The 27,370-nt window shown below is 41.8% G+C and overlaps 37 non-coding genes across 37 annotated transcripts; all 37 read right to left on the minus strand.

Annotated features, from left to right (window-relative positions):
- Positions 1-73, minus strand: TRNAV-CAC (transfer RNA valine (anticodon CAC)). The gene has a single exon. It is a non-coding gene; the product is annotated as a tRNA-Val (tRNA).
- Positions 74-277: 204 nt separating this feature from the next.
- TRNAV-CAC (transfer RNA valine (anticodon CAC)) lies at positions 278-350 on the minus strand. Its single transcript has one exon. It is a non-coding gene; the product is annotated as a tRNA-Val (tRNA).
- Positions 351-1,243: 893 nt separating this feature from the next.
- TRNAV-AAC (transfer RNA valine (anticodon AAC)) lies at positions 1,244-1,316 on the minus strand. The gene has a single exon. It is a non-coding gene; the product is annotated as a tRNA-Val (tRNA).
- Positions 1,317-2,211: 895 nt separating this feature from the next.
- Positions 2,212-2,284, minus strand: TRNAM-CAU (transfer RNA methionine (anticodon CAU)). Its single transcript has one exon. It is a non-coding gene; the product is annotated as a tRNA-Met (tRNA).
- Positions 2,285-2,348: 64 nt separating this feature from the next.
- TRNAL-CAG (transfer RNA leucine (anticodon CAG)) lies at positions 2,349-2,421 on the minus strand. Its single transcript has one exon. It is a non-coding gene; the product is annotated as a tRNA-Leu (tRNA).
- A 341-nt stretch (positions 2,422-2,762) lies between these two features.
- Positions 2,763-2,835, minus strand: TRNAV-UAC (transfer RNA valine (anticodon UAC)). Its single transcript has one exon. It is a non-coding gene; the product is annotated as a tRNA-Val (tRNA).
- A 65-nt stretch (positions 2,836-2,900) lies between these two features.
- Positions 2,901-2,973, minus strand: TRNAV-AAC (transfer RNA valine (anticodon AAC)). Its single transcript has one exon. It is a non-coding gene; the product is annotated as a tRNA-Val (tRNA).
- An 895-nt stretch (positions 2,974-3,868) lies between these two features.
- On the minus strand, positions 3,869-3,941 carry TRNAM-CAU (transfer RNA methionine (anticodon CAU)). The gene has a single exon. It is a non-coding gene; the product is annotated as a tRNA-Met (tRNA).
- Positions 3,942-4,005: 64 nt separating this feature from the next.
- Positions 4,006-4,078, minus strand: TRNAL-CAG (transfer RNA leucine (anticodon CAG)). The gene has a single exon. It is a non-coding gene; the product is annotated as a tRNA-Leu (tRNA).
- Positions 4,079-4,419: 341 nt separating this feature from the next.
- On the minus strand, positions 4,420-4,492 carry TRNAV-UAC (transfer RNA valine (anticodon UAC)). The gene has a single exon. It is a non-coding gene; the product is annotated as a tRNA-Val (tRNA).
- A 65-nt stretch (positions 4,493-4,557) lies between these two features.
- Positions 4,558-4,630, minus strand: TRNAV-AAC (transfer RNA valine (anticodon AAC)). The gene has a single exon. It is a non-coding gene; the product is annotated as a tRNA-Val (tRNA).
- An 894-nt stretch (positions 4,631-5,524) lies between these two features.
- On the minus strand, positions 5,525-5,597 carry TRNAM-CAU (transfer RNA methionine (anticodon CAU)). Its single transcript has one exon. It is a non-coding gene; the product is annotated as a tRNA-Met (tRNA).
- A 63-nt stretch (positions 5,598-5,660) lies between these two features.
- On the minus strand, positions 5,661-5,733 carry TRNAL-CAG (transfer RNA leucine (anticodon CAG)). The gene has a single exon. It is a non-coding gene; the product is annotated as a tRNA-Leu (tRNA).
- Positions 5,734-6,074: 341 nt separating this feature from the next.
- On the minus strand, positions 6,075-6,147 carry TRNAV-UAC (transfer RNA valine (anticodon UAC)). The gene has a single exon. It is a non-coding gene; the product is annotated as a tRNA-Val (tRNA).
- A 5,311-nt stretch (positions 6,148-11,458) lies between these two features.
- TRNAT-AGU (transfer RNA threonine (anticodon AGU)) lies at positions 11,459-11,531 on the minus strand. Its single transcript has one exon. It is a non-coding gene; the product is annotated as a tRNA-Thr (tRNA).
- Positions 11,532-11,653: 122 nt separating this feature from the next.
- On the minus strand, positions 11,654-11,726 carry TRNAT-CGU (transfer RNA threonine (anticodon CGU)). Its single transcript has one exon. It is a non-coding gene; the product is annotated as a tRNA-Thr (tRNA).
- Positions 11,727-12,047: 321 nt separating this feature from the next.
- On the minus strand, positions 12,048-12,120 carry TRNAT-AGU (transfer RNA threonine (anticodon AGU)). The gene has a single exon. It is a non-coding gene; the product is annotated as a tRNA-Thr (tRNA).
- Positions 12,121-12,244: 124 nt separating this feature from the next.
- TRNAT-CGU (transfer RNA threonine (anticodon CGU)) lies at positions 12,245-12,317 on the minus strand. The gene has a single exon. It is a non-coding gene; the product is annotated as a tRNA-Thr (tRNA).
- Positions 12,318-12,441: 124 nt separating this feature from the next.
- Positions 12,442-12,514, minus strand: TRNAT-AGU (transfer RNA threonine (anticodon AGU)). Its single transcript has one exon. It is a non-coding gene; the product is annotated as a tRNA-Thr (tRNA).
- Positions 12,515-12,638: 124 nt separating this feature from the next.
- Positions 12,639-12,711, minus strand: TRNAT-AGU (transfer RNA threonine (anticodon AGU)). Its single transcript has one exon. It is a non-coding gene; the product is annotated as a tRNA-Thr (tRNA).
- Positions 12,712-13,229: 518 nt separating this feature from the next.
- On the minus strand, positions 13,230-13,302 carry TRNAT-CGU (transfer RNA threonine (anticodon CGU)). The gene has a single exon. It is a non-coding gene; the product is annotated as a tRNA-Thr (tRNA).
- A 124-nt stretch (positions 13,303-13,426) lies between these two features.
- TRNAT-AGU (transfer RNA threonine (anticodon AGU)) lies at positions 13,427-13,499 on the minus strand. Its single transcript has one exon. It is a non-coding gene; the product is annotated as a tRNA-Thr (tRNA).
- Positions 13,500-13,820: 321 nt separating this feature from the next.
- Positions 13,821-13,893, minus strand: TRNAT-CGU (transfer RNA threonine (anticodon CGU)). The gene has a single exon. It is a non-coding gene; the product is annotated as a tRNA-Thr (tRNA).
- Positions 13,894-14,017: 124 nt separating this feature from the next.
- TRNAT-CGU (transfer RNA threonine (anticodon CGU)) lies at positions 14,018-14,090 on the minus strand. Its single transcript has one exon. It is a non-coding gene; the product is annotated as a tRNA-Thr (tRNA).
- Positions 14,091-14,214: 124 nt separating this feature from the next.
- TRNAT-AGU (transfer RNA threonine (anticodon AGU)) lies at positions 14,215-14,287 on the minus strand. Its single transcript has one exon. It is a non-coding gene; the product is annotated as a tRNA-Thr (tRNA).
- A 321-nt stretch (positions 14,288-14,608) lies between these two features.
- On the minus strand, positions 14,609-14,681 carry TRNAT-AGU (transfer RNA threonine (anticodon AGU)). The gene has a single exon. It is a non-coding gene; the product is annotated as a tRNA-Thr (tRNA).
- Positions 14,682-15,184: 503 nt separating this feature from the next.
- Positions 15,185-15,257, minus strand: TRNAT-CGU (transfer RNA threonine (anticodon CGU)). The gene has a single exon. It is a non-coding gene; the product is annotated as a tRNA-Thr (tRNA).
- A 124-nt stretch (positions 15,258-15,381) lies between these two features.
- TRNAT-AGU (transfer RNA threonine (anticodon AGU)) lies at positions 15,382-15,454 on the minus strand. The gene has a single exon. It is a non-coding gene; the product is annotated as a tRNA-Thr (tRNA).
- Positions 15,455-15,957: 503 nt separating this feature from the next.
- On the minus strand, positions 15,958-16,030 carry TRNAT-CGU (transfer RNA threonine (anticodon CGU)). Its single transcript has one exon. It is a non-coding gene; the product is annotated as a tRNA-Thr (tRNA).
- A 321-nt stretch (positions 16,031-16,351) lies between these two features.
- TRNAT-AGU (transfer RNA threonine (anticodon AGU)) lies at positions 16,352-16,424 on the minus strand. Its single transcript has one exon. It is a non-coding gene; the product is annotated as a tRNA-Thr (tRNA).
- Positions 16,425-16,548: 124 nt separating this feature from the next.
- On the minus strand, positions 16,549-16,621 carry TRNAT-CGU (transfer RNA threonine (anticodon CGU)). Its single transcript has one exon. It is a non-coding gene; the product is annotated as a tRNA-Thr (tRNA).
- Positions 16,622-16,942: 321 nt separating this feature from the next.
- TRNAT-CGU (transfer RNA threonine (anticodon CGU)) lies at positions 16,943-17,015 on the minus strand. Its single transcript has one exon. It is a non-coding gene; the product is annotated as a tRNA-Thr (tRNA).
- Positions 17,016-17,139: 124 nt separating this feature from the next.
- TRNAT-CGU (transfer RNA threonine (anticodon CGU)) lies at positions 17,140-17,212 on the minus strand. The gene has a single exon. It is a non-coding gene; the product is annotated as a tRNA-Thr (tRNA).
- Positions 17,213-17,336: 124 nt separating this feature from the next.
- TRNAT-AGU (transfer RNA threonine (anticodon AGU)) lies at positions 17,337-17,409 on the minus strand. Its single transcript has one exon. It is a non-coding gene; the product is annotated as a tRNA-Thr (tRNA).
- Positions 17,410-18,125: 716 nt separating this feature from the next.
- TRNAT-CGU (transfer RNA threonine (anticodon CGU)) lies at positions 18,126-18,198 on the minus strand. Its single transcript has one exon. It is a non-coding gene; the product is annotated as a tRNA-Thr (tRNA).
- A 124-nt stretch (positions 18,199-18,322) lies between these two features.
- TRNAT-CGU (transfer RNA threonine (anticodon CGU)) lies at positions 18,323-18,395 on the minus strand. Its single transcript has one exon. It is a non-coding gene; the product is annotated as a tRNA-Thr (tRNA).
- Positions 18,396-18,519: 124 nt separating this feature from the next.
- Positions 18,520-18,592, minus strand: TRNAT-AGU (transfer RNA threonine (anticodon AGU)). Its single transcript has one exon. It is a non-coding gene; the product is annotated as a tRNA-Thr (tRNA).
- Between the last annotated feature and the right edge of the window lie 8,778 nt (positions 18,593-27,370).

A 27,370-nucleotide genomic window follows, 5' to 3' on the forward strand; every position in this document is an offset into this window, starting at 1 on the left:
TGTATCTACCAGGGCCCGAACTTGGGATCTTCCGCTTGTGAAGCGGACGTGATAACCACTACACCATAGATACGTAGTAATACTGAGTTTTCCAAGAGACCTAGCTTGATTTTATGCCCAATCACGATGGTCAAAATATGTATCTAACATGGGCTCGATCTTGGGACCTTCCGCGTGTGAAGCGGACGTGATACCCACTACACCATACATACTTAGTAATACTGAGTTTTCCAAGAGACCTAGCTTATTTTTATGCCCAATCACGATGGTCAAAATATGTATCTACCAGGGCCCGAACTTGGGACCTTCCGCTTGTGAAGCGGACATGATAACCACTACACCATAGATACGTAGTAATGCTGAGTTTTCCAAGAGACCTAGCTTGATTTTATGCCCAATCACGATTGACAAAATATGTAGCTAACAGGGCTCGAACCTAGGACCTTCGGCGTGTTAGGCGGACGTGATAACCACTACACCATAGATACGTAGTAATGCTGAGTTTTCCAATAGACCTAGCTTGATTTTATGCCCAATCACGATGGTCAAAATATGTATCTAACATGGGCTCGATCTTGGAACCTTCCGCGTGTGAAGCAGACGTGATACCCACTACACCATAGATACGTAGTAATGTTGAGTTTTCCAAGAGACCTAGCTTATTTTTATGCCCAATCACGATGGTCAAAATATGTATCTAACATGGGCTCGGTCTTGGAACCTTCCGCGTGTGAAGCGGACGTAATACCCACTACACCATAGATACTTAGTAATACTGAGTTTTCCAAGAGACCTAGCTTATTTTTATGCCCAATCACGATGGACAAAACATGTATCTACCAGGGCTCGAACCTGGGACCTTCCGCGTGTTAGGCGATCGTGATAACCACTACACCATAGATACGTAATACTGAGTTTCCCAAGAGACCTAGCTTATTTTTTTGCCCAATCACGATTGACAAAATATGTAGCTAACAGGGTTCGAACCTAGGACCTTCCGCGTGTTAGGCGAACGTGATAACCACTACACCATAGATACGTAGTAATGTTGAGTTTTCCAAGAGACCTAGCTTATTTTTATGCCCAATCACGATGGTCAAAATATGTATCTAACATGGGCTCGACCTTAGAACCTTCCGCGTGTGAAGCGGACGTATTACCCACTACACCATAGACACTTAATAATACTGAGTTTTCGAAGAGACCTAGCTTATTTTTATGCCCAATCACGATGGACAAAATATGTATCTACCAGGGCTCGAACCTGGGACCTTCCGCGTGTTAGGCGGACGTGATAACCACTACACCATAGATACGTAATACTGAGTTTTCGAAGAGACCTAGCTTATTTTTATGCCCAATCACGATGGACAAAATATGTATCTACCAGGGTTCGAACCTAGGACCTTCCGCGTGTTAGGCGAACGTGATAACCACTACACCATAGATAAGTAGTAATGCTGAGTTTTCCAAGAGACCTAGCTTATTTTTATGCCCAATCACGATGGTCAAAATATGTATCTAACATTGGCTTGATCTTGGAACCTTCCGCGTGTGAAGCGGACGTGATACCCACTACACCATAGATTCGTAGTAATGTTGAGTTTTCCAAGAGACCTAGCTTGATTTTATGCCCAATCACGAATGTCAAAATATGTATCTAACATGGGCTCGATCTTGGAACCTTCCGCGCGTGAAGCGGACGTGATACCCACTACACCATAGATACTTAGTAATCCTGAGTTTTCCAAGAGACCTAGCTTATTTTTATGCCCAATCACGATGGTCAAAATATGTATCTAACATGGGCTCGATCTTGGAACCTTCCGCGTGTGAAGCGGACGTGATACCCACTACACCATAGATACGTAGTAATGTTGAGTTTTCCAAGAGACCTAGCTTATTTTTATGCCCAATCACGATGGTCAAAATATGTATCTAACATGTGCTCGATCTTGTAACCTTCCGCTTGTGAAGCGGACGTGATAACCACTACACCATAAATACTTAGTAATACTGAGTTTTCCAAGAGACCTAGCTTATTTTTATGCCCAATCACGATGGTCAAAATATGTATCAAAAATGGGCTCGATCTTGGAACCTTCCGCGTGTGAAGCGGACGTGATAACCACTACACCATAGACACTTAGTAATACTGAGTTTTCCAAGAGACCTAGCTTATTTTTATGCCAAATCACGATGGACAAAACATGTATCTACCAGGGCTCGAACCTGGGACCTTCCGCGTATGAAGCGGACGTGATAACCACTACACTATAGATACTTAGTAATACTGAGTTTTCCAAGAAACCTAGCTTATTTTTTGCCAATTCACGATGGACAAAATATGTATCTACCAGGGCTCGAACCTGGGAACTTCCGCGTCTGACGTGGACGCGATAACCACTACACCATAGATACGTGGTAATGCCGAGTTTTCCAAGAGACCCAGCTTATTTTTTTGCCCAATCACGATGGACAAAACATGTAGCTACCAGGGCTCGAACCTGGGACCTTCCGCGTGTAAGGCGGACGTGATAACCCCTACAACATAGATACGTAGTCATACCGAGTTTTCCAAGAGACCTAGCTTATTTTTTTGCCCAATCACGATTGACAAAATATGTAGCTACCAGGGCTCGAACCTGGGACCTTCCGCGTCTGACGTGGACGCGATAACCACTACACCATAGATACGTGGTAATGCCGAGTTTTCCAAGAGACCTAGCTTATTTTTTTGCCCAATCACGATTGACAAAACATGTATCTACCAGGGCTCGAACCTGGGACCTTCCGCGTGTAAAGCGGACGTGATAACCACTACACCATAGATACGTGGTAATGCCGAGTTTTCCAAGAGACCTAGCTTATTTTTATGCCAAATCACGATGGACAAAACATGTATCAACCAGGGTTCGAACCTGGGACCTTCCGCGTGTTAGGCGGACGTGATAACCACTACACCATAGATACGTAATACTGAGTTTTCGAAGAGACCTAGCTTATTTTTATGCCCAATCACGATGGACAAAATATGTATCTACCAGGGTTCGAACCTAGGACCTTCCGCGTGTTAGGCGAACGTGATAACCACTACACCATAGATAAGTAGTAATGCTGAGTTTTCCAAGAGACCTAGCTTATTTTTATGCCCAATCACGATGGTCAAAATATGTATCTAACATTGGCTTGATCTTGGAACCTTCCGCGTGTGAAGCGGACGTGATACCCACTACACCATAGATTCGTAGTAATGTTGAGTTTTCCAAGAGACCTAGCTTGATTTTATGCCCAATCACGAATGTCAAAATATGTATCTAACATGGGCTCGATCTTGGAACCTTCCGCGCGTGAAGCGGACGTGATACCCACTACACCATAGATACTTAGTAATCCTGAGTTTTCCAAGAGACCTAGCTTATTTTTATGCCCAATCACGATGGTCAAAATATGTATCTAACATGGGCTCGATCTTGGAACCTTCCGCGTGTGAAGCGGACGTGATACCCACTACACCATAGATACGTAGTAATGTTGAGTTTTCCAAGAGACCTAGCTTATTTTTATGCCCAATCACGATGGTCAAAATATGTATCTAACATGTGCTCGATCTTGTAACCTTCCGCTTGTGAAGCGGACGTGATAACCACTACACCATAAATACTTAGTAATACTGAGTTTTCCAAGAGACCTAGCTTATTTTTATGCCCAATCACGATGGTCAAAATATGTATCAAAAATGGGCTCGATCTTGGAACCTTCCGCGTGTGAAGCGGACGTGATAACCACTACACCATAGACACTTAGTAATACTGAGTTTTCCAAGAGACCTAGCTTATTTTTATGCCAAATCACGATGGACAAAACATGTATCTACCAGGGCTCGAACCTGGGACCTTCCGCGTATGAAGCGGACGTGATAACCACTACACTATAGATACTTAGTAATACTGAGTTTTCCAAGAAACCTAGCTTATTTTTTGCCAATTCACGATGGACAAAATATGTATCTACCAGGGCTCGAACCTGGGAACTTCCGCGTCTGACGTGGACGCGATAACCACTACACCATAGATACGTGGTAATGCCGAGTTTTCCAAGAGACCCAGCTTATTTTTTTGCCCAATCACGATGGACAAAACATGTAGCTACCAGGGCTCGAACCTGGGACCTTCCGCGTGTAAGGCGGACGTGATAACCCCTACAACATAGATACGTAGTCATACCGAGTTTTCCAAGAGACCTAGCTTATTTTTTTGCCCAATCACGATTGACAAAATATGTAGCTACCAGGGCTCGAACCTGGGACCTTCCGCGTCTGACGTGGACGCGATAACCACTACACCATAGATACGTGGTAATGCCGAGTTTTCCAAGAGACCTAGCTTATTTTTTTGCCCAATCACGATTGACAAAACATGTATCTACCAGGGCTCGAACCTGGGACCTTCCGCGTGTAAAGCGGACGTGATAACCACTACACCATAGATACGTGGTAATGCCGAGTTTTCCAAGAGACCTAGCTTATTTTTATGCCAAATCACGATGGACAAAACATGTATCAACCAGGGTTCGAACCTGGGACCTTCCGCGTGTTAGGCGGACGTGATAACCACTACACCATAGATACGTAATACTGAGTTTTCGAAGAGACCTAGCTTATTTTTATGCCCAATCACGATGGACAAAATATGTATCTACCAGGGTTCGAACCTAGGACCTTCCGCGTGTTAGGCGAACGTGATAACCACTACACCATAGATAAGTAGTAATGCTGAGTTTTCCAAGAGACCTAGCTTATTTTTATGCCCAATCACGATGGTCAAAATATGTATCTAACATTGGCTTGATCTTGGAACCTTCCGCGTGTGAAGCGGACGTGATACCCACTACACCATAGATTCGTAGTAATGTTGAGTTTTCCAAGAGACCTAGCTTGATTTTATGCCCAATCAGGAATGTCAAAATATGTATCTAACATGGGCTCGATCTTGGAACCTTCCGCGCGTGAAGCGGACGTGATACCCACTACACCATAGATACTTAGTAATCCTGAGTTTTCCAAGAGACCTAGCTTATTTTTATGCCCAATCACGATGGTCAAAATATGTATCTAACATGGGCTCGATCTTGGAACCTTCCGCGTGTGAAGCGGACGTGATACCCACTACACCATAGATACGTAGTAATGTTGAGTTTTCCAAGAGACCTAGCTTATTTTTATGCCCAATCACGATGGTCAAAATATGTATCTAACATGTGCTCGATCTTGTAACCTTCCGCTTGTGAAGCGGACGTGATAACCACTACACCATAAATACTTAGTAATACTGAGTTTTCCAAGAGACCTAGCTTATTTTTATGCCCAATCACGATGGTCAAAATATGTATCAAAAATGGGCTCGATCTTGAACCTTCCGCGTGTGAAGCGGACGTGATAACCACTACACCATAGACACTTAGTAATACTGAGTTTTCCAAGAGACCTAGCTTATTTTTATGCCAAATCACGATGGACAAAACATGTATCTACCAGGGCTCGAACCTGGGACCTTCCGCGTATGAAACGGACGTGATAACCACTACACTATAGATACTTAGTAATACTGAGTTTTCCAAGAAACTAGCTTATTTTTTGCCAATTCACGATGGACAAAATATGTATCTACCAGGGCTCGAACCTGGGAACTTCCGCGTCTGACGTGGACGCGATAACCACTACACCATAGATACGTGGTAATGCCGAGTTTTCCAAGAGACCCAGCTTATTTTTTTGCCCAATCACGATGGACAAAACATGTAGCTACCAGGGCTCGAACCTGGGACCTTCCGCGTGTAAGGCGGACGTGATAACCCCTACAACATAGATACGTAGTCATACCGAGTTTTCCAAGAGACCTAGCTTATTTTTTTGCCCAATCACGATTGACAAAATATGTAGCTACCAGGGCTCGAACCTGGGACCTTCCGCGTCTGACGTGGACGCGATAACCACTACACCATAGATACGTGGTAATGCCGAGTTTTCCAAGAGACCTAGCTTATTTTTTTGCCCAATCACGATTGACAAAACATGTATCTACCAGGGCTCGAACCTGGGACCTTCCGCGTGTAAAGCGGACGTGATAACCACTACACCATAGATACGTGGTAATGCCGAGTTTTCCAAGAGACCTAGCTTATTTTTATGCCAAATCACGATGGACAAAACATGTATCAACCAGGGTTCGAACCTGGGACCTTCCGCGTGTTAGGCGGAGGTTTTTTTTTTTTTTTAAATATAAAACAAAATTGACACAACAGTCAAAATTAAGCAATGCTACATTTTACAAATCAGCACGTATCGAACAAGTATAACCAGTCTAAGAATTCTTTGATGTGCTTTAAAAAATGTTCATCACGATTCAATAACAAAAAATGGGAGCTGTAGGTGAGAATTAGTTCGCGTTTTAAAATGGCGTAACAACGTTTTTCTAAAATATTTAACGAGACTTTGGCAGTACTAATTAAAAAGGAACGTGCATTTAAAACTAGCCATTTAAAGAGTGACGTTAAGAAATGTACGAATTTCAACCGGGATTTAGGGCGAATGCCGGCCGAACAATGTTGAAAGACGATAAAAGAGTCCCTACCCGTTGTACAACTGCCCAGCACACTGTCAAGGGCCAAGCCTAATTTAGTGACAAAGAGGGACTGCCAGAGCCGAATCGAAAAGGGGCAGCGCAAGAAAATATGCTCTAAAGTCTCGACAGTTTGTAAGCAAAACACGCAAGTGGGGTTAGACGAAAGGCCGATGGCGAAAAGACGCTCAGACGTAAAGATAGCCCCATGCACCACTTGAAGGTTGACGTCGCGATGAGAAGGACGAAGCAAAGACGAATGTATCGTTGACCAGGCAGGGCGAGGCAGGGGACCCCCAAAGAACCGGCGCCAGGCATGCTCACCTGGGGACTCAGCAACTGTGGAGAGCGCAAAACGACCGTAGATGACCTTGCTGGTCAGGGCAGTCAAGGCGAAATCCGCACCCGTATGATCGACTAACTTCACTCCGACCGTTCGACAGAAGCGTCGCCGCGACCGAACGCGGGAAAGCCAAGTCTCCGGGAGAACAGAATGGATATACTGAACCGCAGTTGTAAGCCACGACGGGCAAGGGGCGTCCGAAGCTAATCCACACAGATCAGCAATCGCGGGACTGGGTAAAAAACCCGGAACCACTTCGTTTGTAAAATCCCGTAAGCGATACAGACCGTGAGAAAGAAAAACCGCACGAGCACGCGGACTGAGACCGAACATGTCAATACGCGGGTTGAACAATAAAACCGAATTTAATAAATCGGGCGGGTCGGGACAATGAAGATTTTGAGAGGCACAGAATTCAGACCAGGCGAGCCAAAGCTCACGATACCGGGGTGAGAGCCTCGCGACATACGAGGCAGGGAGCGTGCACTGCAAAATGTCAAATCCCGGATCCAAGGCATCCAAGGAAGGACTCAACAAATACTGAGCCAGTTCGTACGTACGTTGCGCGTCGGCGCCCGTAATATACCGTAACAGTTCTTGCAAGCGAAACGTAAGTTTCTTCGTGCGCAAGTCAACCAGCCCAAAGCCGCCGACCTTCTTCGGACGCGTAAGCAGAGAATAACCGACCGCATGGGCGCGATTACCCCACAAAAATCCCAGGGTTTCCCGGCGAAAGTCGTCCTCAAACCGATGCGGTAGCGCGAGAGACCGCAGCGAATGCCCCAGTAACGACATGGCCAAAGTGTTGACCACCACGATCTTGCCCGACAAGGAAAGGCGCCGACCTTTCCAAACGCGAAGGACACGACGAATTTAGCCAAACGCGGGGTCCAGTTAAGATCGTCCGATACCGCGCCATCCGTACTGAGAAAGATGCCCAAAATCTCGAGCGGGTCGGACGAAATAGTGAGGTCCGCAACGGTGGATGGGGCCCGACCCCGGTTGGAGCCCAACCACATACCCCGACACTTGGAGATGTTCAAGTCGGAACCCGACGCGAGGCCATACTACTGATATTCCCGCACAACTTCCAAGACGGAGGCTGTATCACGGACCACCAAGGCATTGTCATCGACATGAACCCGTAACAAGGGAGGAGGCTGAAAGGTCGGCCAAAGAATCCGGACGATAGCGGGACGGCATTCCAAGGCGTAGCAAAGGGGTTCGGAAGACAGAACGTAAAGCAAGGGACTAAGCGGACAGCCCTGGCGGACCGATCGACCGAGCTGAAAAAAGTCTGTTAAATATCCATTTATTTTCAGGCAAGACTTGCTGCCAACGAGAAATAATTGAATCCACTTGCGAAAAGGCTCGCCGAAGCCAAAAGCGCGAAGTACCGCAAAGAGGTAGTCCCACGAAACCTGATCAAACGCTTTCGCGAGATCTAATTTAACGAGGATACCCGACCCGCGAGACCGGTGCAGAAAGTCCAATATATCAGAGAAAAGGGCGGGAGTACTGGTCGCGGAACGTGATCGAACGGCGCCCGTTTGCGAACCATGAATTAACGACGGAAAAATTGCAGAAAGCCGTGAACCGAGTACTTTCGCGACGAGCTTATAGTCCGCGTTTAGCAACGTGATGGGGCGTCTGTTCTAGACGTCTCTTAAATCACCGGCTTTAGGCAGCAAAATAATGAGACCTTCCTTCATAAAAGGAGGAAGGCGACCCTCAGAATGACAATGGGAAAGCAGTTCAACAAATTCTTCCTGAATATGTGGCAACACGAATCGCCAGAACTCATTCGTGAAACCGTCAGTACCCGGGCTTTTGCCGGCGGGAGCGCAATTTAAGACCATTGAAATGTCCGCCCACCGTATCGGGGCATCACAAGCCTGCGCGTCGGCCGCGCAAAGTCTGTTAGTAACGAAAGTCGCGTAATAGTCAATTAAAGCTCGGTCAGTAGGACGTCGACGAGACATCGCCGCGAAGTGGTCAAAATAGCGCTGCCGAACGGCCCCCGGTTCCGTGAAGAGCTGCGCGTCAGGCGCGAAGACACACTTGATCGACTTAGAAGACTGCCGATGACGTTCCAGGCGGAGAAAAAAGGACGTAGGACGCTCACCGGCCGTGCGCCATTGCTGGTTAGCCCGAACTACTGCCCCCTGCAGCACCCCCCTGTCGAAGTCGTTTAAGGCCTCCTTCGCCGCAAGAAAGTCCGCGAGACCAACCGAGGAATCAGAGGCGGCCAGCTGAGTCTTGGACAAGGCTTCGCGTAAGCGAGTTCGGTCGGCGCGATCACGCGAGGCTTGAACCTTCCCGTACAACATGGCATGTTCGCGTAGGGACTGCTTTAAAGCTTCGTATCATGCAAATTTGTCCGGCGATTCGCGAAAGCGTTGCCGACTCCGGCGAAGAATTCGTAAAACTGCCTGGCGGTAGGCGTCGAACTGCAAGAGACGCGCATTAAATGACCACGTACCGGGGCCCATCTTAACGCCGTCCAAGACGAGACGGAGTTCAAGGGCGCGATGATCCGAAAGGGGACACGGTAAGATCTGACAGGTCGTAACATTTTGACGGTCCTCTCCGGCAAGGAGAACATAGTCGATGCGCGATTGAATAAAAGAGCCATACACGGGACCGGACCAGGTCCAGTCAAAGTTGTCCGCATGCGTTGCGCGCCAAACGTCAATGAGGCGAGTATCGCGTAGAAAGCGGAATAAGGCAGTCGAGCCCAAACGCGAAGAGGAGCCAGGCAATGGACGGCGATCGAGACCTGGCTGCGCGACGTCGTTAAAGTCCCCGACGAAGAGGGGACGCGAACAGCTCGAGACCACCCCACGCAAACGGTCATAAAAGGGCAAGCGATCGGGCGCGACATTCGGAAGATACACGTTTACGATATCCAGAGGTTCGCCGTCAATGGACAAAGACGCCAAAATAAACCGGCCCTCTCCACTACGGAGGACGCGGGATGGCAAAACGTCAAGACCCGCCCGTATGCAAATAGCAACACCGCGAAAACCGGAAACAGGCTCATTATCAAAATAAATGGGACCGCGCCAAAGTGACCGAAAAACCGCGACATGGGAGCCCGACCAGTGAGTCTCTTGGAAACACAAAACGTCAAAACCTTTGCTCCATTCAACCAGTTCTTTCATCTTCGCCAGAGCCCGCAAACCGCGGACGTTAAGAGAAACTATTTTTATCATTGAAGGGCGAGAGCAGCGGAGGGGTCACCTGGTCAGCTATACGTGGAGAAAGGAGTCCGACCAAGCAAGGGGAGGTCTGACTTAGGCCTTTTCAGCCCCTGCTTACCACCAACAACACGCCAGTTGCCCTGGCCATCTTCGGGCAAAACGGAAGGTTCACCCTCACTACTAGAAACTGGACGTTTCGTGGCCGCAACCAGTACTTCAGAGTCGCCAGGCGCTGCAAACGTGGGCCCGCCCTCCGGGATAACCTCGGCGGAAGAAACACCAACTGGAAAGTCTTCAGAAGGAGCAGCAGTCGGCAGACGTCGAGGTATGTCAATATTGGGGCAAACCCGCGCGATATGCCCCTGGGCGTCACACCGACGGCAAACGAAGAGAGGACAGTCCTTGTAGAGGTGAGAGTTAGACAGAAACTTATTACAAACTTTGCCCTGTCGATCATGCCGAACGCGGTAGGAGCTTTCGAGCCCCATGACGTCGACCAAACGCACACTATAAGGTAAGCTAGAGACACCCTCTGGTAACGAGACCTTCACCGATCGTTGCCCGTAATACTTGCCATTTATACGCTCCCAAACCACCTCACTTTTTAACTCGCAATTGTAACTCAACAACTTTGCCTTTAAAACGTCATCCGACACAAACTCCGGGAGATCAAAAAATGTAGCAATGATCTCGCGACTCCCAACCTTACGCACCACGCAATCTTCCGCCTCTAGCCCAAGACCTAATTCAGCGCAATTATCCGCATCTTCCAAAGAGACAAAAGTTATGAAAAATCCGCCTTTCGTACTCACCACCGACGAATAAGAATCCGAACCAAAAGACAAGGACAAGGCTTCTTCAATCTTCGCAACAACGCGCTCCTGACATTCCACAAAAACCGAACGTTTCAAAACTTCCATCATGTTAGTAGATTAGTTGAAAAATAACGGGACTCTGCCCGAGGCAGAGCCCAAAACGCGAGAAACCAGACACAAAATATACAGCAAAAAAGTAACTCACGCAAAGATACAGATAAAAAAGCATAAAAGGCAGAAAAAAAAACTCGCGAGCAAGAGGTGAAGCCGAGGACGGAGCGAGAGAAAAACACGACCGCACTCGACGAAAACCAAAACGCGAATCCCCGGTTTAACCACTAAGCCACAGAGCCCTTGCTTTGAAGCGATAAGAATGCTGAATATTTCTGTAAATTAACTCATCGGAACTTATACCCCATTGTTTTAATTTTTCAAAATTTATTAACTACGAAAACTAGTTCAAGTAACATAACAGTGAGGCTCCGACGAGAATCGAACTCATGATCTCCTGTTTACTAGACAGGCACTTTAACCACTAAGCCACGGAGCCCTTGCTTTGAAGCGATATGAATGCTGAATATTTCAGTAAATTAACTCATCGGAACTTTTACCCTATTGTTTTAATTTTTCAAAATTTAATAACTACGAAAACTAGTTCAAGTAACATAAATGAGGCTCCGACGAGAATCGAACCCATGATCTCCTGTTTACGAGACAGGCGCTTTAACCACTAAGCCACAGAGCGTTTGCTTTGAAGCGATATGAATGCTGAATATTTCAGTAAATTAACTCATCGGAACTTTTACCCCATTGTTTTAATTTTTCAAAATTCTATAGCTACGAAAACTAGTTCAAGTAACATAACAGCGAGGCTCCGACGAGAATCGAACTCATGATCTCCTGTTTACTAGACAGGCGCTTTAGCCACTAAGCCATGGAGCCCTTGCTTTGAAGCGATATGAATGCTGAATATTTCAGTAAATTAACTCATCGGAACTTATACCCCATTGTTTTAATTTTTCAAAATTTAATAACTACGAAAACTAGTTCAAGTAACATAACAGCTAGGCTCCGACGAGAATCGAACTCATGATCTCCTGTTTACTAGACAGGCGCTTTAACCACTAAGCCATGGAGCCCTTCCTTTGAAGCGATATGAATGCTGAATATTTCAGTAAATTAACTCATCGGAACTTATACCCCATTGTTTTAATTTTTCAAAATTTAATAGCTACGAAAACTAGTTCAAGTAACATAACAGCGAGGCTCCGACGAGAATCGAACTCATGATCTCCTGTTTACGAGACAGGCGCTTTACCCACTAAGCCACGGAGCCCTTGCTTTGAAGCGATATGAATGCTGAATATTTCTTTAAATTAACTCTTCGGAACTTATACCCCATTGTTTTAATTTTTCAAAATTTAATAACTACGAAAACTAGTTCAAGTAACATAACAGCGAGGCTCCGACGAGAATCGAACTCATGATCTCCTGTTTACTAGACAGGCGCTTTTACCACTAAGCCATGGAGCCCTTGCTTTGAAGCGATATGAATGCTGAATATTTCAGTAAATTAACTCATCGGAACTTATAACCCATTGTTTTAATTTTTCAAAATTTAATAACTACGAAAACTAGTTCAAGTAACATAACAGCGAGGCTCCGACGAGAATCGAACTCATGATCTCCTGTTTACTAGACAGGCGCTTTTACCACTAAGCCATGGAGCCCTTGCTTTGAAGCGATATGAATGCTGAATATTTCAGTAAATTAACTCATCGGAACTTATAACCCATTGTTTTAATTTTTCAAAATTTAATAACTACGAAAACTAGTTCAAGTAACATAACAGCGAGGCTCCGACGAGAAACGATCTCATGATCTCCTGTTTACTAGACAGGCGCTTTAACCACTAAGCCATGGAGCCCTTGCTTTGAAGCGTTATGAATGCTGAATATTTCAGTAAATTAACTCATCGGAACTTGTACCCCATTGTTTTAATTTTTCAAAATTTATTAACTACGAAAACTAGTTCAAGTAACATAACAGTGAGGCTCCGACGAGAATCGAACTCATGATCTCCTGTTTACTAGACAGGCACTTTAACCACTAAGCCATGGAACCCTTGCTTTGAAGCGATATGAATGCTGAATATTTCAGTAAATTAACTCATCGGAACTTATACCCCATTGTTTTAATTTTTCAAAATTTAATAACTACGAAAAGTAGTTCAAGTAACATAACAGTGAGGCTCCGACGAGAATCGAACTCATGATCTCCTGTTTACGAGACAGGCGCTTTAACCACTAAGTTACAGAGCCCTTGCTTTGAAGCGATATGAATGCTGAATTTTTCAGTAAATTAACTCATCGGAACTTATACCCCATTGTTTTAATTTTTCAAAATTTAATAACTACGAAAACTAGTTCAAGTAACATAACAGCGAGGCTCCGACGAGAATCGAACTCATGATCTCCTGTTTACTAGACAGGCGCTTTAACCACTAAGCCATGGAGCCCTTGCTTTGAAGCGATATGAATGCTGAATATTTCAGTAAATTAACTCATCGGAACTTATACCCCATTGTTTTAATTTTTCAAAATTTAATAACTACGAAAACTAGTTCAAGTAACATAACAGCTAGGCTCCGACGAGAACCGAACTCATGGTCTCCTGTTTACTAGACAGGCGCTTTAACCACTAAGCCATGGAGCCCTTGCTATGAAGCGATATGAATGCTGAATATTTCAGTAAATTAACTCATCGGAACTTATACCCCATTGTTTTAATTTTTCAAAATATAATAACTACGAAAACTAGTTCAAGTAACATAACAGCGAGGCTCCGACGAGAATCGAACTCATGATCTCCTGTTTACGAGACAGGCGCTTTAACCACTAAGCCACAGAGCCCTTGCTTTGAAGCGATATGAATGCTGAATATTTCAGTAAATTAACTCATCGGAACTTATACCCCATTGTTTTAATTTTTCAAAATTTAATAACTACGAAAACTAGTTCAAGTAACATAACAGTGAGGCTCCGACGAGAATCGAACTCATGATCTCCTGTTTACGAGACAGGCGCTTTAACCACTAAGCCACAGAGCCCTTGCTTTGAAGCGATATGAATGCTGAATTTTTCAGTAAATTAACTCATCGGAACTTATACCCCATTGTTTTAATTTTTCAAAATTTAATAACTACGAAAACTAGTTCAAGTAACATAACAGCGAGGCTCCGACGAGAATCGAACTCATGATCTCCTGTTTACTAGACAGGCGCTTTAACCACTAAGCCATGGAGCCCTTGCTTTGAAGCGATATGAATGCTGAATATTTCAGTAAATTAACTCATCGGAACTTATACCCCATTGTTTTAATTTCTCAAAATTTAATAACTACGAAAACTAGTTCAAGTAACATAACAGCTAGGCTCCGACGAGAATCGAACTCATGGTCTCCTGTTTACTAGACAGGCGCTTTAACCACTAAGTTACAGAGCCCTTGCTTTGAAGCGATATGAATGCTGAATTTTTCAGTAAATTAACTCATCGGAACTTATACCCCATTGTTTTAATTTTTCAAAATTTAATAACTACGAAAACTAGTTCAAGTAACATAACAGCGAGGCTCCGACGAGAATCGAACTCATGATCTCCTGTTTACTAGACAGGCGCTTTAACCACTAAGCCATGGAGCCCTTGCTTTGAAGCGATATGAATGCTGAATATTTCAGTAAATTAACTCATCGGAACTTATACCCCATTGTTTTAATTTTTCAAAATTTAATAACTACGAAAACTAGTTCAAGTAACATAACAGCTAGGCTCCGACGAGAACCGAACTCATGGTCTCCTGTTTACTAGACAGGCGCTTTAACCACTAAGCCATGGAGCCCTTGCTTTGAAGCGATTTCAGTAAATTAACTCATCGGAACTTATACCCCATTGTTTTAATTTTTCAAAATTTAATAACTACGAAAACTAGTTCAAGTAACATAACAGCTAGGCTCCGACGAGAACCGAACTCATGGTCTCCTGTTTACTATACAGGCGCTTTAACCACTAAGCCATGGAACCCTTGCTTTGAAGCGATATGAATGCTGAATATTTCAGTAAATTAACTCATCGGAACTTATACCCCATTGTTTTAATTTTTCAAAATTTAATAACTACGAAAACTAGTTCAAGTAACATAACAGTGAGGCTCCGACGAGAATCGAACTCATGATCTCCTGTTTACGAGACAGGCGCTTTAACCACTAAGCCACAGAGCCCTTGCTTTGAAGCGATATGAATGCTGAATTTTTCAGTAAATTAACTCATCGGAACTTATACCCCATTGTTTTAATTTTTCAAAATTTAATAACTACGAAAACTAGTTCAAGTAACATAACAGCGAGGCTCCGACGAGAATCGAACTCATGATCTCCTGTTTACTAGACAGGCGCTTTAACCACTAAGCCATGGAGCCCTTGCTTTGAAGCGATATGAATGCTGAATATTTCAGTAAATTAACTCATCGGAACTTATACCCCATTGTTTTAATTTTTCAAAATTTAATAACTACGAAAACTAGTTCAAGTAACATAACAGCTAGGCTCCGACGAGAACCGAACTCATGGTCTCCTGTTTACTAGACAGGCGCTTTAACCACTAAGCCATGGAGCCCTTGCTTTGAAGCGATTTCAGTAAATTAACTCATCGGAACTTATACCCCATTGTTTTAATTTTTCAAAATTTAATAACTACGAAAACTAGTTCAAGTAACATAACAGCTAGGCTCCGACGAGAACCGAACTCATGGTCTCCTGTTTACTATACAGGCGCTTTAACCACTAAGCCATGGAACCCTTGCTTTGAAGCGATATGAATGCTGAATATTTCAGTAAATTAACTCATCGGAACTTATACCCCATTGTTTTAATTTTTCAAAATTTAATAACTACGAAAACTAGTTCAAGTAACATAACAGTGAGGCTCCGACGAGAATCGAACTCATGATCTCCTGTTTACGAGACAGGCGCTTTAACCACTAAGCCACAGAGCCCTTGCTTTGAAGCGATATGAATGCTGAATTTTTCAGTAAATTAACTCATCGGAACTTATACCCCATTGTTTTAATTTTTCAAAATTTAATAACTACGAAAACTAGTTCAAGTAACATAACAGCGAGGTTCCGACGAGAATCGAACTCATGATCTCCTGTTTACTAGACAGGCGCTTTAACCACTAAGCCATGGAGCCCTTGCTTTGAAGCGATATGAATGCTGAATATTTCAGTAAATTAACTCATCGGAACTTTTACCCCATTGTTTTAATTTTTCAAAATTTAATAACTACGAAAACTAGTTCAAGTAACATAACAGCTAGGCTCCGACGAGAATCGAACTCATGGTCTCCTGTTTACTAGACAGGCGCTTTAACCACTAAGCCATGGAGCCCTTGCTTTGAAGCGATATGAATGCTGAATATTTCAGTAAATTAACTCATCGGAACTTATACCCCATTGTTTTAATTTTTCAAAATATAATAACTACGAAAACTAGTTCAAGTAACATAACAGCGAGGCTCCGACGAGAATCGAACTCATGATCTCCTGTTTACGAGACAGGCGCTTTAACCACTAAGCCACAGAGCCCTTGCTTTGAAGCGATATGAATGCTGAATATTTCAGTAAATTAACTCATCGGAACTTTTACCCTATTGTTTTAATTTTTCAAAATTTAATAACTACGAAAACTAGTTCAAGTAACATAACAGCGAGGCTCCGACGAGAATGGAACTCATGATCTCCTGTTTACTAGACAGGCGCTTTAACCACTAAGCCATGGAGCCCTTGCTTTGAAGCGATATGAATGCTGAATATTTCAGTAAATGAACTCATCGGAACTTATACCCCATTGTTTTAATTTTTCAAAATTTAATAACTACGAAAACTAGTTCAAGTAACATAACAGCGAGGCTCCGACGATAATCGAACTCATGATCTCCTGTTTACGAGACAGGCGCTTTAACCACTAAGCCACAGAGCCCTTGCTTTGAAGCGATATGAATGCTGAATTTTTCAGTAAATTAACTCATCGGAACTTATACCCCATTGTTTTAATTTTTCAAAATTTAATAACTACGAAAACTAGTTCAAGTAACATAACAGTGAGGCTCCGACGAGAATCGAACTCATGATGTCCTGTTTACGAGACAGGCACTTTAACCACTAAGCCACAGAGCCCTTGCTTTGAAGCGATATGAATGCTGAATATTTCAGTAAATTAACTCATCGGAACTTATACCCCATTGTTTTAATTTTTCAAAATTTAATAACTACGAAAACTAGTTCAAAAAACACAACAGCGAGGCTTCGACGAGAATCGAACTCATGATCTCCTGTTTACTAGACAGGCGCTTTAACCACTAAGCCACGGAGCCCTTGCTTTGAAGCGATATGAATGCTGAATATTTCTGTAAATTAACTCATCGGAACTTATACCCCATTGTTTTAAATTTTTCAAAATTTAATAACTACGAAAACTAGTTCAAGTAACATAACAGCGAGGCTCCGACGAGAATCGAACTCATGATCTCCTGTTTACTAGACAGGCGCTTTAACCACTAAGCCATGAAGCCCTTGCTTTGAAGCGATATGAATGCTGAATATTTCAGTAAATTAACTCATCGGAACTTATACCCCAATGTTTTAATTTTTCAAAATTTAATAACTACGAAAACTAGTTCAAGTAACATAACAGCGAGACTCCGACGAGAATCGAACTAATGATCTCCTGTTTACTAGACAAGCGCTTTAACCACTAAGCCATGGAGCCCTTGCTTTGAAGCGATATGAATGCTGAATATTTCAGTAAATTAACTCATCGGAACTTGTACCCCATTGTTTTAATTTTTCAAAATTTAATAGCTACGAAAACAAGTTCAAGTAACATAACAGTGAGGCTCCGACGAGAATCGAACTCATGATCTCCTGTTTACTAGACAGGCGCTTTAACAACTAAGCCATGGAGCCCTTGCTTTGAAACGATATGAATGCTGAATATTTCAGTAAATTAACTCATCGGAACTTATACCCCATTGTTTTAATTTTTCAAAATTTAATAACTACGAAAACTAGTTCAAAAAACACAACAGCGAGGCTCCGACGAGAATCGAACTCATGATCTCCTGTTTACGAGACAGGCGCTTTAACCACTAAGCCACAGAGCCCTTACTTTGAAGCGATATGAATGCTGAATATTTCAGTAAATGAACTCATCGGAACTTATACCCCATTGTTTTAATTTTTCAAAATTTAATAACTACGAAAACTACTTCAAGTAACATAACAGTGAGGCTCCGACGAGAATCGAACTCATGATCTCCTGTTTACGAGACAGGCGCTTTAACCACTAAGCCATAGAGCCCTTGCTTTGAAGCGATATGAATGCTGAATATTTCAGTAAATTAACTCATCGGAACTTATACCCCATTGTTTTAATTTTTCAAAATTTAATAACTACGAAAACTAGTTCAAGTAACATAACAGCGAGGCTCCGACGAGAATCGAACTCATGATCTCCTGTTTACTAGACAGGTGCTTTAACCACTAAGCCATGGAGCCCTTGCTTTGAAGCGATATGAATGCTGAATATTTCAGTAAATGAACTCATCGGAACTTATACCCCATTGTTTTAATTTTTCAAAATTTAATAACTACGAAAACTAGTTCAAGTAACATAACAGCGAAGCTCCGACGAGAATCGAACTCATGATCTCCTGTTTACTAGACAGGTGCTTTAACCACTAAGCCATGGAGCCCTTGCTTTGAAGCGATATGAATGCTGAATATTTCAGTAAATTAACTCATCGGAACTTATACCCCATTGTTTTAATTTTTCAAAATTTAATAACTACGAAAACTAGTTCAAGTAACATAACAGCGAGGCTCCGACGAGAATCGAACTCATGATCTCACCAAAATTTCAAGAGATTGGATCAAGTGAAACGGTAGAAATTTTTAAACCGTTCGAAGACCAAGCACTTCAATTAGGGCTAATTTTCGTTCTAATATATATAAAAAACTGTAAAGAGGAAATGTTTTGAAAATTTCCAAAAAACAGCAAACGTTGTTTGGCACATCTCTTTAAAATTTCAAGAGATTTGAATTAGTATTTCAACATTCTGGCAAAATAACTGTGTTCCTCCTATAGCTGGCTCCTTCGAATTTTTCGAGGGAAAAGCCCAAAATTATCAACACGCGCTTTCACTTAGGAAAAACATTGGCGTGTGAAGCCAAAGAGTGATCGAGTGGGCTGTGGTTGTAGCAAGGAAGGAAAAAATGAGAACCAATCAAGGCTAGGAGTCTAGATCCATGGAGTACAAATTTATAATGACTAGAATTTTTAAACTGGTCCCTCCTCAGTTTTCTTAAAAGTTCTCAATTAATATACTGGTCCCAAGGACCTATAACCCCCGAATTTAGAATAAAAAAACTGGTCTGAGCAATTAATAAACTGGTTTTGGACCTGTGCACCTGTGCTACTTCCAAGCCTGGTTGGCATGTCGGCCTACGCCGGTGATATATTCATGTGTGTGTCGTCCGAAGCAGTCGCATGTTTTTTGAGCTCCGGGTTTTTCGAGTTAAGCCTCGGTCTATACTATACTAGGGTAAAGTCGGAAAGTGTTTGCTCTGTTGCCTTAATCTGCCTCTGGATACGCGTAAACATAAGAAGCTTTCTTATAAGTTAATTCCCTGTTATATTGTGTTAATTATTTTAAACGGATGATACTACCGCGAAAATATTATCAAGAAGACTGAAGACACGTTTGTGCTGCACTGCAGTAAGGCTTCTTGACTTAAGCCTAGGCCAAGGCTGTACGCCCCACAGACTGACTGACAGAGTTATAATTTTCATAGCTTAACAATGACTAAAAACTGCTTCTCCGATTGTCAGCACAACGGTGGAGATGAGAAATACGGCCAAATGATCCACTGCGGGTTCTGTAATGTATGGTTCCACATGTCATGTACCAAAACAAAAATTGTTACGGGTTCCTTCTGGATGTGCCGTGACTGCATACAAACATTTATAAATCTAAAAAAGGATTTCCTAAAACATTCCTGCAAAGAAACATCAGATACACAGAAAAAGAATATGGACAAAAAACTCAAAAGTGTTACTGAGGATATAATTAAAGTCCGAAAGTCCTTAGAAGAGAACGAAACCGAAATAACGAATGATATGGCCGCTCTTAAGCAACAATACGACGAGCTGTACGATAAGGCATCGAATATAAAAGAATCTTTGGTAACAATGATAACAGATACCTCGGAACAGTGTCAAGAAAAGATCGACTCACTACAAGAAACGATAAATGAAAGTATAACAAGCCTAGAAAGGAAATTTACACCCAAAGAAAATGCAAGTAGACCTGCCAGCTCTACACAAAATCACCCCTTACCGATTAGGGGCAAGACCCAGGGTCCTAATGCAGACAAACGCCTCTTTTCCCAAGCACAGCCAGGTTTCACTAAAACCTCCTATACAGATATCGTTGAAAGAATTGCATCTACAAATAAAACTATCCATCAAGCACCGACCTCGAAAGCAAATAAAATTATTACAAATAAGAACAAAAGACAGGGCCTCCATATGGGACGTATGCCCCCAGAACGGGCCTCAAACTGTAAAATAAAGGTTACCAAAACCTTCAAAGATTACTATATCGGGAACTGCTCAAAAAGGGCGACGGAAACCCATATACGTGAATACCTGCTGGACAAGGGCATAAATGGTATTGGAATTCGACAGACATACAAGTCGATGCAGGCAGATAGCGGATACAAAAGCTTCATCCTACGAAGTAGCAGCGATATCAAAGAGGTAATGCTCCCAGAACTCTGGCCATGTGGGGTATCATGTCGATGTCTAACAAGATCTGATGTGAACCAAGATACCTCGCCTAAAATCTGGGGGACGAACGAAGAAGAAGGGCAGCTTAGATGGTCCAACTCCCCAAAATCTCTATATCTACTTACAAACTGCGGATCTGACATCAGGGAAGAAGAAATCATCTCCCACCTTGAAGAACTAAACATAAAAGAAGCCAATGTCTATGCCAAAGACAGGGGGTATTTCTGGAAAACGGATTACATCATAGAATGTAATGGAAAATTCGATAAGGTAATACTAAACCTTGAAAATTGGCCCCAACCACTAACCATAAAGAGATACCGAGCGACTAGAGAAGCGAACCACCCCAGCCAGGATCTAGATGTTACTGAAGTCTGACCCAGAGCTTGTGAAAATTGCTATACAAATGATTCTAACACCTTTACAACTTCAACAGCGCTGAAGCCAAATCCCCTGCCGATGAGAAACAATCTACAAAACTTCATAAACCCTAAAAATAAGTCGGGACTAAAAATTGCCCACCTAAATATAAGAAGCTTGAAGTATAAAATATTAGAAATAGAATACCTATTAACACTTTACAACATCGATATCCTAGGCATCACAGAGACATGGTTGAACGCAACTATCCCAGACATTATTTGTAACATAGAAGGATATACCTTCATAAGACAAGACAGGGAGAAGAAACTTGGAGGAGGAGTAGCTATATATCATAAATCCAACCTACCTATTAACCTCGTCAATAAACATTTTGATACAACACCCTCACCATCAGCTCTTGAATCAATATGGATAGAAATATCGTATCAAAATTCCAGCAAGTTCTATGTCAGTTTCATATATATACCACCGACCCAACCTAGCTATGAAAATACTATAAAGGAACTAAAAGAGAGTATCAATAACCTTTCTAGAAACGGGAAAAACACGGAAATAATAATCCTAGGAGACACAAACAGAGATTTACTTTCAAAACCACTCGCTGCTAAGACCAAATACCTAACTTCGGCTTTATATGAATTTAAACAGATGGTAGGGAAACCAACAAGAACTACAATGGTGTCACAAACTCTAATAGATCATATCTACACAAACCACCCCCACAAAATCGTAGATGTCCAAATAAAGTCCTGCGGCGTCTCAGACCACGACCTTATTTGGGTCTTAAGAAAGAATAAACATTTAAAAATTCAAAAACATCTAGCCTACACAAGACAATATAAGTCAATGGATATAAGTTCATTTGTAAGGAACCTCCAAAATAACCTTAATGAAATTGAAAATGATATCACCGACGCAGAAATCGGCGTAACAGTCTTCCAAAACATAGTAACAGACACATTGGATATCTATGCTCCTTTAAGGAAAAGATTTGTTCCCATTAGATCAGCCCCCTGGCTCACCCCATACATTAAACAACAAATGCATATTAGAGATAAATACAAAACCAAAATCAGGACATCCAAACAAAAGGAAATAATAACTACGCTATACAGAAAGCAGAGGAATCTTGTAAATAGATTAATTCTGGCTAGTAAAACGAATTACTTTAAAAATAACATTAAAAATGAGAGAAATACAACCGCCATGTGGAAAACTTTAAAGCCCTACCTCAAGTCCAAGTCTAAGAATCAAATTACAAAACTCGAATATAAAGATCAAATATATAATGATCCAAAAGAAATAACAAATATACTAAATGTCTATTATGTCCAAATGGCGGATGATCTACTAATAAATAAAGGGAACGCCAAAAATACCGTTATGACAAATGATCATTCGAGAAATTTACAAACAGTCAACAATTCTTTAACCCTAGAGGATTTCCCTTATGTGACAGAGGACATGGTTTTTAAACTTCTGAAAAACCTAAACACAAAAAAGGCTACTGGGATAGATGGTCTCGCCCCAAGTATTCTTAAAAGCTTAGCTGCTATAATCTCTAAGACGGTAGCAAAGATTTTCAACGTTGCTCTCTCCACAGGCCGGTTTCCATCACAATGGAAACATGCTAAGATTTCACCCATCTATAAAGGTGGAAACACCTATGAGCCTAAAAACTATCGTCCTATATCAATTCTACCAACTCTTTCCCTAACTTGCGAAAAAATGGTCCACGATACATTATATAACTACCTCGAGGAAACAAGAGCAATATATAACAACCAATCGGGCTTTAGAAGAAAGCATTCCACCATAACCGGTTTTTTCAACCTGCATGAATCTGTCCTAAAACATCTACACAATGGGCTGTACGTAATCATAGTTTTCATTGACCTGTCCAAGGCTTTCGACACGGTTCAACATGATTTACTCATTCAAGACCTCAATAATTTCGGATTACGCGGCAGGGTACTTGAATGGTTCAAGTCCTACCTGTCCCGAAGAACTCAAACCTTGTACCACAATAATCAATATTCTGACAAACTGGTCATAAAACACGGCGTACCCCAGGGCAGTGTACTGGGCCCCTTACTTTTTAATGTATATACAGCCAAACAGCACAAAGTACTGAACCACGCAATATCTTACGAGTATGCGGACGACACCGCCTTGGTCGCAGCAGATGATAATATACAAACTCTGGTCAAAAATATAGAAGACGATCTTAGAAATTTAAAACTGATACTGCAAACAAAAGGACTCTTTTTAAACAAAGAAAAAACTAATTTTATGATACTATCTCCCAACCGTCGCAAGCGTGCAGCTGCAAATGAAATAACAGACCTATATAATGGTACAATTAAACGAGTCAACGTATATAAATATCTCGGCCTCTGGATTGACGAAAACCTCACTTGGCAGAATCAAGTCGATTACATAATCAAAAAAGTCAACACTCGACTCTGGGTCTTAAGACCCCTACAAAAACATTTGGATACAGACGTATTACGAATACTTTACTCGGCATGTATCAAGCCTTTGATACAATACGGCAATTTATTTTACACCAATACCTCGAAAGCAAACGACACAAAACTCTCTGCTCTGCACAACAAATGCGCTAAACTAATCTCAAAACATAGTAGACGTTCGTCAGCCACAGAAGCCAAAGCTATTGCCAGAATAAACACACCGCTTGATAACTACAACCAGGACCTATTAGTATTCATGTTTAAAGTAAAAAATAATCTCCTTCCGGCCAACGTAACAAACTGGTTCAAAGAAAACAGCGCAATGGATCGTACTAGAGGCGATAAATATAATTTTTACAACGAACCCTTCAACTCAAAATACAGGCAGAAAAGTGCTAAGTTTCAAGGTATAAAGCTTTGGAATTACCTTGGAAGTACAATTAAATCTATATCCTCAATAAATCAGTTTAAAAACGCAGTGAGAAATCACTTAAAAAACAAACCTTTTAATTATTAACTATAATTGAAACAAATCTTTTAATTAATTTAATTTTAATTTTTATTTTAATTTACACATAAGGGACATCACTGTAAACAAGAGTTTTTTCTCTTAATGATTGATCCTTGAATAAAAGCCCATTATTATTATTATTATTTCGGCGTCGCGGCGGGCCGGCGCGCTGTTTAAAAGTACGTACGGCGGCGGCAGGATTAAAAACTAGAAATGTGGCGGCGCGCCGGCGTACTATCGGCGGCGTCGGACTCTACCTTGAACGAAAAGCGGCGGATGTCTCGCGATACCCTCCTGCTAATTAAAAAAAGGAGATTAAATTAATATTTTACCGTTTTTTAATTTTCACGAGAGTTATAACTGTGGAAAAGTGTTAAACTTCCCGATAAGTAATCGCTTGATTCTTAATTACAGACGGGAAAATTTTAATTTGCCCTCCTTGTTTTTTATTATTTGAAAATTCAGTCGTACTGTGAACGGTCTACCGCCGGACGCCGGCGAAAGTTATAATTTCTACCGTTGGCTGTGTGATTTCCGCCGGTTCTTTTCGGTCGAGTGGGAATCTAGCTTTAGTAACGTCCCTGCTAAATTTGAGGCTTTTAGGTAAAGCAGTTTTGGACTAGGCGCTGATTATCAGTCAGTCAGTCAGATATAAATTTGGCGATGTTCACGGCAATTTAAATATATTGGAATAATTCACAAATTAAAAAAACCAAATTTCGGTCGGGTGCTCAGGGCTTAGCTTATGGACCTCAGGTTTTCAAGGAAGGAAACTTTAACCTGGCCCCCGAAATCCATATTACCAGTTAATTTATTTACCAGAACTATTATGGTAAATTGTGTTTGCGATTTAGAGACAAATACTATTCTTAATAGTAAAGTAAAAATTTACCGAATGACAAACGTTGTATTCCTCCAAACTATCTGCACTTGCGCATTTATCGGTTGACCCAGCAAGATCAGCAATTGAGTCGATTGAGTTCTTCTTGATAGACGCATAACTAGCTGTCAGAATAGCGCTGAAAATAGTGATGATAACCACGATTTGCAAGAGCCAGACTCCGGTAATTATTCTTTCAGCTGGTAGCTTTGAGATGGGAAATCCTTTACGAAGAAAATAAGTTTCGTTATGGAACCAAAACTCAATATAATCAAATTAAACTGTCTTGCAAAGAACCAAGACTTAAAAAGCATCGATACCAATACGGTTAATCACTTTACTAAATGGCCTAGACATCGAAATATTTTTGAAAGAAAAATTCAAAGATATGCGTAAGAAGGATGGAAGGATAACCACTCTAAGTAATTACCTCCAAATGTGGGAAAGTCTAATTTTGGTAACCTTATGTCATCACTTCGTGTGCTTGTTTGAGCTCCCAAGACTGCACTCGCATCTACCGCCGCGGCTTGACTTTGATTCAGAGTGCTTGTGAAATATATTTGTAAGTCTTCTAGTCTTTTCACTAAAGCATCGTATTTTGCTTCGTGTAATGAAAAGTCGTCGGGTGGACAAAGGCCCTATATATCATGATGTAAGTCATCCAAATCTGTCGTTAGTTTGTCAGTTTTATCAAGATATAGTTTTAACGCGGCTTATTAGATAGTTTGGCAGTTTGGCTTCAAGAAATTATTATGCCATAAAAAGTGACACTTGTGGCTACAATAGGACGTTAGTAATATAGGAAATAGTTTAGACCCCTGATAACGGCGTCAAGAAAAATGCCTCAAATGTATCAAGACTGATATCATTGCAGGCGTCCTGTCATGTAGAATCGAAAACCGTTTTCAAATTGTAAATAGGTTCACCTAGTAAAAAGTTATGGCACAAAACATGACGTATAAAACATTAAAAAATAAATGTAATGATTACTTAATTATATCAGTATCTACTTATCTCTATAGCTATCTTAACGATAAGAAAAAATGAGGTGTTCAAACCCAAGCATTCTTAGTTTCAACCTTAAATATGAGAAATGAGAACATCTGAATTGAATTCAGAAATTGGGTGTTGTACATTGATTGCCAGGTGGACGAAGATTGTGAAAAGTAAATTTGCGACGATTGGAAATGAAGCTCTGACTGCCGGTTTGTAAATGCCGAAATGATAGCTTGTGCTTAATGGCTAGCATTCAGTGCAGATCTAATCTCTAATTTGATTACTACTGCAGTGTGTGGGTGCATATTTAGGGATTAAATACTTTGACGGCCATTCAACAATGGAGAACAGGTGGCATTGTGAGTTGAATCATTATTGTTTGAAGTTGTGCAGAATGAATGATGGGAAGTGTTTCAAAGATTTAATTTGTTCAGGATTCGGAACCAGCTGCAGAATAGGTGACGCTACAAAAATACATGGACCCAATACCCAGTAGCATTTCCTATCCGTTTTGTAGTCGGTTTATTGTCGGTACAGTGTGTTTACTTGTCCGAATTGGTTAAATGTCGCTAAACTTCTTCAAACCACCTTAAGTCGGATACTCGACTGAAAAGACGACGTGGAATCCCCAGCAGCAAAATATAATCGGGCCCACACCAAATCTAATCAATCGGCCCGATAGAGTTATCGGACTGTCGGTACAAACAGTGAGAACTCGGATAAGAATTAAGCGGGCTTAAAGAAAACACAAAACTAACTTTTCTACCGACAGGCGGAATATTGGATTTCCGTCACTGAACCGACTCAAAACTAACAGCCGTCAGAAAAAGAGATGCTCGTCACTAAACCGACAAAATATATTTTCTGCATGGTAGTTATGGGACGCGTCACTACACCGGCTTGAAACCTTTTTGATGTGGACAACCCCCTGTATTGCGACATACTAGGGGTTGATACACTGCCGTCTCTGAGCATTCTCATGATTCAAAAGGGTGCGCGGCGCCTAAAAGTGATACGAAAGACAAAATTTTTGAGCGTCACTAAACCGACTAAATATTAATAGTCGGTTTAGTGACGGCATCTCCTTAACTGCTGCTCGACTAGTTAGTTTTGAGTCGGTTTAGTGACGCTAATATACCTTTTCACCGGTAGAGCGAGGGTAAAAAAAGGGGTAAAATTCCCGAGAGATGAGCATGCGCAGAAAGAAGGTTTGTTGTCAGTCGTATTTTTGTAGCCATTG

Source organism: Phalangium opilio, unplaced genomic scaffold (genome assembly GCF_054372755.1).
Source record: "Phalangium opilio isolate 3A_F unplaced genomic scaffold, DU_Popi_V2 ptg000094l_1, whole genome shotgun sequence".
Classification (NCBI taxonomy): Eukaryota; Metazoa; Arthropoda; class Arachnida; order Opiliones; family Phalangiidae; genus Phalangium; species Phalangium opilio.